Genomic DNA, 8,281 nt, shown 5'->3' with positions numbered 1-8,281 from the left:
TGTGACTTGACCAACTCTTCAACAGGAAGTGATGTGAGAGTGACCACAGTGGGAAAACTTTTTTTTAACCACAGGTAGAAAGGCATGCAATGTTGCAGGTGTTGTATTTGTAATTAATAAAATTACTATTTGATGGATGTTTGGTTTTCATGACTGGTGAGTCCTGCTTAGTAAGACTATGATGGAACAGATGATGTAATGAAGACCATCTTTCTCTGGTCAAACTCTTAAACACAGCCCAACTAACCAGCCCCATAATGCAAAAACCTGGAAATAAGTCTCCCGTCATGTTAAACGGGTAAAAAAGGTCTTTGAGTGTGAGAGAGTGTGCATGTGCATATATGTGTGTGTGTTTGGGTGGGGATGGCAGGGGACAGTCTCAGGAACAGTAGGATGGATATTAAAGTAATGTAGAAAACAACATTGAACTAAGATTTATGTTTGAAAAGTTGTGTCTGAGGGTTGCTAAAACACTTGGAAGACTTTAATATCTACAAATTGATGGAAAAGCTATTACATTGGATGCATATTTCAGTACTACTCTTATTAGAGAATGGGTGAAAGTTTGTGTAGACCTGATGACTTGAAAAGGTTTGACTTTGAAAGTCAATGGGATGGACAAAATCAAGACATATTAAAATGGGATGATTTATGAATGTGACTTTACTGCAACCTTTGGTCAAAAGATTGCATAACATTGAGTAAACTAATGAGACTTCAGATTCATCACAAAATGAGTGAGTCACTGCAGTGCTTAGATGGTTTTAGGCCAGCTTAATATGTGTGCAGTTTTGTGATTGTGGATTCGAGGCAATAACAGAGCTAATTTGGAACAAAGGCGAAACTCAGAGAACAGACCTTAATAAATCAGTGCCTCTCTTGTCTTTCCTGTAGTTTTACCACTATTTATTACATGTATGAGGCCAAAATATGCATGTGCGCTTGTCTTTTCTGATTTTATTGTGGGCTTTACACAGCTGATACCTGTGGGGCAGATGTAGGTTCCCCATGACCTACATTGTGTCAGACTGCCCCTGAGGTACTTTTCTCCCTAAGAACTGATTCTGGATCAGCCTACCAAATGTGGAGGGGGAAAAAAGCTAAACCTGGTTCAGACTGAGTGCTCTGAGGCAGTGTCTGTTTATACCAGTCCTTGCTAGTCTTGGAGGGGTAGTGTGGGAAGAAATGTGACTGGCTCCGCTGGAGGGCGCGTTGATTCGCGACCTGCGGTGTCTACCTGCCCGGGGAAAACTTGACTTCTGCTTCACCTTGCAGAGGTTCTGCATGCGCTGACATATTCCACCATCTGCATGTCATTACGCTTGTGCAGCACCGGCTCACGCAAACTGATTGTTTTGTTTGGGTTCTTAGATTTTGCTGAATGGGAATATTTTCCTGTGAGAGGCGATCACCTGCTTTCTGGTACTCTACCACTAGGAGGAGACAGTGAGCATAAGTAAAGCAGGCCCCCCTCTGAACCCAACTGGGATTGGAGGTATTTAACTGTCTATAAATATCAAGAGATCCAGGATCATACCTAACCCTAAAGCATTTTGCAAAAAAAAAAAAAAAAAAAACCCAGGGCTGATCCAGGATCTGTGTGTGCAAGAAAAATATGTACATCTGTTTACTGGTGTGGATGTACTAGTGCACCATACTCGGAAAACTGTCTAAGCGTCTCCACAAGTCCCATCTTGTGCTGTACGTACCCAGTCATATTCCACAACATAATGAAGCAAGTTGTTCGATCATTCACATCTTTTCTTAATGACCTTAACATTTCTGCGGTAGATTTATGAATTGAATACAGATCTTCCCATGACCTAAGCTGAATTATATGAATGTGCTGATGGACTGCACAATGCACCCGTGCATCTGAAAATCCTGACCAGAGAGATGAATCCACCTGCTTCCTTTTTGGTAGCGTTGTGGCATAGTGTTTAAAGATGAGAGGTTGCACACAGAACTGCCTGGGCTGCATGCATGGACTGTAGATAAAAAATGCAAGCCACAGTTCATTTCATTTTGCACATCAAAACAACAAAGACTGAACATGTGAGTTTCACATTGTGGAGAGGTTAACCTGATTGAAGTGGTCGTGTCATCCCTCGCACTCAGATGTCACCCCAGCAGGGGGCGACGTTAATCACAGATGAGGTAATTATGGCAGGATGTCCTGCTAGTTCTGCTACCTTCATTCCGTGCAAAACTGTTGACAGCAGGAACAGAAAGCGGTGTCTGTTTTTACCTGGCACCAGCTTGCTGTCAGGCTGAGGGTCAATTGCTATACGAGGGCACTCTGTGGGGCAGTTGCTGTCTCTCCTTTTCCCCTGCCACTCACTGCTCCTGGCCTTGCTCCTTGACATGATGTTCTTTGTCTTGCTCGTCGTTGACTGGGTGGTACAGGACACATCAGAGTCCCTGGGGCACAGGGAAAAATGCCAGCGCTCCCTGGCTGGTAGCTATCACGCCCTGTTGGTGCCTTGTCCCTTGCCCCTCACCCGTCCTGAGTCAGCGAGTACAGCAGTGTTGACATGTCTGCATCCTCTGCCCACTGGATCACCTCTTGACCGATGCTTGATCTCAGTCTTCAGCTGTTAATGTCCATCCAGTGCTCTGCAATCAGTTATTCCTGTTCTCTCTCTCTGTCTGCACCATCTCCATTCCTCGTCTGCTACGTTATCTCTTCAGAGACCTTTCACGTATTCTAGCCTGTTGCTAATATGTCATGCAGATTTGGAAAAAAAAAGGTGTGAAAAATGCGTTTGGTTTCACATCTTACACACTGTGCATTCCCTTGAGATATGTGATATAGTTTCCATGTTGAACTGCGGTTCTCACATGCAGATATGCTACTCAGTCAAGTCATTTGTTTTGTTAAAAAACATGAGCTCTAAAACCCCAAATCCAAGGAATCCCAGACATCCAGTGTGCATTTGCGAACATCCCTGTATGGTTTTATTTATTGATGCTTAATAGCGAATAAGATCACCCACATTTGTATTGGCAAAGATTATGGCAACTACCAGCGCTTCTCTGCCTTTAAACTTGGGGAAGTTGGAACCGTGGGAATATGCTGTACAGTTGAGTTTTTTCCCCAACAGATTTTATCTAGAAAGATTTCAATGGAAGATTGCAAGTGTGTCTTTCTTTCTGCCCGCTGTGAGAGGGGTTGACGAGGGTCCTGCCCACCCAGAATGAGTTTTCTACTGAGTCTTTTTTCAGTTCACTGCCCGGAGAGGGAGCTTGTATTTGGATGCCTCCGATTGGCTGAGTCTTCCTGCTGTCCCCGGCATCTTTGTTCTCTGTATGCATGGAGGCGTATTTGACTTCTGATGGCGTACGTTAAAGACCTCCCTCCCCTTTCCTCTAGGGGGTGAGCAGGGGTCAACCTTGGTTCACGAGGGCTAGTATCATCCTGCCTCAGGCAGGCTGGAGGCTGTGGGCCTGAAAACCCTGCAGGTTCACTGCAATCAGACATGGGCAGATGCTTTCTTTTTCAAATCCCAGGTTGGGGCGTAGTGTCCTCGAGCAAGAAACCGTGTTACAGCCGAAATGCTTCCTTCCTAACCATCCAGCGTCATCAATGATTAATATGTAAACTGTGATCTGCTTTGCTCCGGATAAGGGTGTATCAAGCTACCAGCGACATTATGTAACGATTGAAAAACGGATATGTTAATAAGCGTTAATAAGGTATAAAACGTGCAAAAACTGCGCTGGAGGACAGGACAGGCTGCCTCACCTGTGTGTAATTAGCGATAGGAACATCAAAACCATCACCGTAGGCGGGAGATTGGGGGGAGGGTTTCTCTGGTTTCACGCCAGCTGCTATACCGACAAAAGAAATCATTTTCTTAAGTGGGCTCTCTCCATTTAAATTGAGCATTTGAAAGCTTGACATTTCTCGTCCCAGGCACTGAGTCCTGTTTAATTTTTGTCTAGCCCGGAGAGGCTTAGCTGTGTCAGCCTGATCAAACCAATCATCTGGGACCTGCTAGATCCCCGAAGCCTCAGAGGATCTGTTATCTTCGGCTCAGTCTGTTGCTTTTTATGTTGCTGTGATGCAGTATCAGTCATCTGGCATGGTGTGTGTGTGTGTGTGTGTTTGTTTGTGTGTGTGTGTGTGTGTGTGTGTGTGTGTGTGTGTGTGTGTGTGTGTGTGTGTGTGTGTGTGTGTGTGCGTGTGTGTGTTCCTGAGCTCACGGGCCATGTTTCCTGTTTCCAGCTGTGCATTTCTTTGTGCACGGTTCTTGCTTGAGTCCAATGTATCAAGCCTCCAGACTCCAGCACACCGGTTGGCCCATTCCAGTCGTAATCATCAGTTACACAGCAGCGCTTCATTCGATAGAGAGATTGCGCTCTTGAAAATAGTAATTCCAGCAAACTACTATAATAATGAGGGGAACAGAAACTGTGATCTTAACGCTAATGTTCAGGGGGACGGTAACAGTTATCTTTGGTTCGCATTTTTTCGGAGAGGATGTCATTTGAAGTGAGGGGTACAAAGTGCTGCAGATTTGAGTTCTGGCACCGCCCTGCAAGCGTGCGGCTGAATGGGACAGCTGGCTGTGTGCTGTGTGCCCCGCCGCTCTCTTTCCCCCTTATTCTGTCCCGCTTGTCCTCCCCTCCGTGTCACCTGCCTCCTTTGGCATTAAAAAGGGAGGTGGCACTTAAATGCTGACACGGCCACTGCCACAAGTTAGTGTTTCCCTCTGGGTATTCATATTCGGGTCCCCGGTTCTCCCCCTGAGTGCGGACCATCCTTTCTGCGTTCGGCCCCTTGAATGTTTTAGATGAGCAGTGAATGGGGGAGCCGTTGTGCGGAGGACGCGGGGTCGATCGGCAAACAGTCGTGAGCAGGCCGTGGAACGCTCTTCCCTGCGACAGCTGGTCGAGAGACACAGCTATGAAATGAATGACCAATTCTTTGATCCTCCCCAATTGACAGACCACTGAGATAGAGGAGACACCCCAATAAAACCAGACTGCCGTTGGAACCCCAGAAGTCTCCCTGGAACTGCCTCAGCAGCAAAGCAACTTGAGATACACAGAAAGGTAAGGGAGGAGGATGAAATGGCGACAGGTTCGGAGAGATGTTCTGTATGCAGTGTAGTGTAACAACACATTGATTCATATACAGTGTGAGAGCATGAGCATGTGTGTGTGTGCATGTGTGTGTGTCTATAAGTATCTGATACATCAGTCCAAAAGCATACAGCTGCATGGACGTTAAATATGAAAATTGATTCATGTCATTCATTTTAAATGTATTTTTATTCGTACGAATGCAGCAATTTGGACAAAACTTAAGTGCTCACAACAATCCTATAGATAATGATCTAATGTTTAGATGCACTACATTTCTTTAAAAGCATACAATAATTTCAAGGTTATCTTGAATCATATTGTATGAAAATGTTTTGCAGTGAATCGTATCGTATCATAATCCAGTGAATTCTTGATATATTCTGATCTATTGTATCATTGCTTATAGGCATTGATACTGTATCGTATCATTAAGATAGAGCTTTACAACCCTAGTATGCATTAAGAAGGACCCAAAAAACAGGTCTTTCATGCATAAAGTGACAGTGGGACTTGGAGAAAGCGACCATGACACAAGGCGCCAATCACACGCTTCCTCTTCAGTGCAAGGCCGCATCTGAGGGCGTGTGTGTGTGTGTGTGCATGTGTTTTAAGTGATCACTTTGAAATGACACCCTCTGTGTGATTGCACTGCCGCACCGCTCTCTAATTTGCCAGGAGCCATGAATGGGGGACCTGGAGCAGGAGGGGGGGGGGGGGGGGGGGTGAGCGGGGGATGGGAGACTAAAACCTCAGAGATTTAGGGAGAAATTAAAAGGGAACCACACCGCTCCCATTTCTGCTCTGTTTTACGTGAGGAAAACACTCATTTGCGCGTGTTGCTGCTTATTACAGAGCGCAGGCCTTCGCAGAGGGCTGTTTGGTTAGGCTGGCTGTTTAAACACGGTGCGCTAACTGGCACAGGTGACAGGAGAAGGACAAGCTGAGGCACTAACAGAAGAGGATGAATTGGGGGCCCTATAGACGTGCAACTTGCAGAGATGATTCTTAGGGCCATACGTGGAAAGCAGAGGAGAAGAACCCTAAAATAATGGGCCGCTCATGCTTGGAAACATGTACGTTATGCACCTGTGCCTGAGTGCGTGAGAGGGCATACAAGCTCGTAAGAGCCATCGACTTCTTGTGTTTAGTACCCAGCAAGCAGCGAGCGGTGAGCGCGTCTCCGCCGGAGTTAACCGCGGCGGAGGGCGTGGCTAGATTGACGTGCACCTCACTGCCAGGGCCCTGCTCCCCCCCCCTACCCCGCCCTCTTTGCAGCTGCCTGCAGACTGCTCCAGACCAGGAATGCGAGACCAGAGTTGATCCTTAATAATTCCCTTAAGTACACACTGGGACGAGGGGGGAGGGGGGGACGCTTCATATACAGGTGTGTATGGACTTGTTTTATCACTTCAGGGAGTCCTGATGCATCACCTGACCCAACATGGATCTATGTTATGAAGTGGAACTGAATATAAAATGTTTTTTTTTCCCCCATGTAATATCCTTCTTTGATTAAAAAATCCAGTGCATCACAAGACATTTCAAGGCAAACAGTTCATACAAAGAGTTCACTTGAGGGAACTGACCAGAGTTGGACTGTGTAATTTAATTTCCTCCTACATTTTAGTGAGTGTGCTAGTCCCACCATACCAACGGTTGCCTGAAATATGCACGTTGATTTATACTTATATATGCAGTAATAAGGCAAATTCACGTGAATATGTTATTATGAGGACCACAGCTACTGTATTGAGGTTCAGCCCTTCTTTGTTTCATTAGTCCTCAACTGTTTTATCAGCACATGTCGCCAATTTTAAGGACACCAAATCATTTTCTTGGAGTCAGATGTAAAAGTTTAAGGAGGTAAGATAATATTACACGGGCACTCAGCATCACAGATTTAACGCGTCTTTTCCTGAAAAGTGAACTTTATAGCAATAATCAGACCCATCACAAATTATTTTAACTTAATTTCATCGTCTTCCTCTCATTAGGGTTCCTATAATCTTAAAAAATAATAACAGGGGGAAAAAAAAACTAGAGAGACATTCCAGAAAAAAAAACCTGATTTATTAGGAGTCAAGCCGGCAGGTGTTCCGTTTTAATACTTTTCGTTTTATCTCTGTAGCCGCAGGCAACTTTACTGTTTCTCTCCTTTCTGTGACTCCCGCTGCTGCTTCGTTCTTGATTGTTGTGATTGCTGCGCGTACCTCTGCCGTTCCGCCTGCAGGAAGTGTGCGTTAGTACATGTCGGGGCGCGGAGGTATGTCGAGTTGACAGCGGCGCTCACCCGACGCCGCAGTTGCTGGGCGGAGGCGCGCCACGGTGGGACCGAGCATGTAACTGCACAGATCGCGGAACCGAGAGCCCCGCCAGGAAACGGTTTTACCGATGAAAGAAGTTAAGTTGACGGCATTATATTAGAGTTGTTGACGTGGGCATCCGGACCTCTTTATCCGAGACCGTGTCAAGCCACGGCCACGCACGCTTTGTTGATACAGTTCCTAACCTCTCACGTGGCCTGAAAATACCTTGGAGACTGTTGGCCTGCGGTGACGCCAGCCAGCTTTGTCGGTTCTTTCAACTTCTCCCCCGTCGGAGTTTACGTTTCAAATCCACGTGTGCGTTGAAGTTCGTATTTACACATATTGTATGGTACAGTTTGCAATCCAAATATTTTTTTTAAAAATACACAGCACAACACACCACATATATGACATATATTACTGTAAAAACAGAGCCTGCATATACGAATGTACATTTGGTGTGCTTATTTAATTACAATAAATGAATATCATTTAATACATGTTTAAAAATAATATCAGAGGAGGATTTTTTTTTTTTCCCAGAAATACTGAATAACAACACAAAAAGTGGAGACTTTGGATCCATAATTCAGAAAAGTAAAAAGTAACATTGAAGTAAAGTAAAGTAAACATAAAGTAACATTCCTCCATATTCTGCAGGGCCCTTAGTAAGGGACCTTGAAGGGGATGCCACTGTCAGCACCCATGAGGCACAGATTTCAGCAGGTGCTGAAGTCCCCTGCATGAAATACAAAATGAAAAATATAGAACAGTATTGCTAAATTCAGCGCTCTGATTTGCCAGCAGCATGTTCATTTGGTCTTTGTCCCCAGAATCCATTGGCAGACACAAGAAGTAAACACAATTGAAACTGATTCCCATAA

The sequence above is a fragment of the Megalops cyprinoides genome, chromosome 6, assembly GCF_013368585.1.
Source record: "Megalops cyprinoides isolate fMegCyp1 chromosome 6, fMegCyp1.pri, whole genome shotgun sequence".
NCBI lineage: Eukaryota > Metazoa > Chordata > Actinopteri > Elopiformes > Megalopidae > Megalops > Megalops cyprinoides.
The sequence above is the reverse complement of the archived record's forward strand: the minus strand, read 5'-3'. Positions refer to the sequence as shown.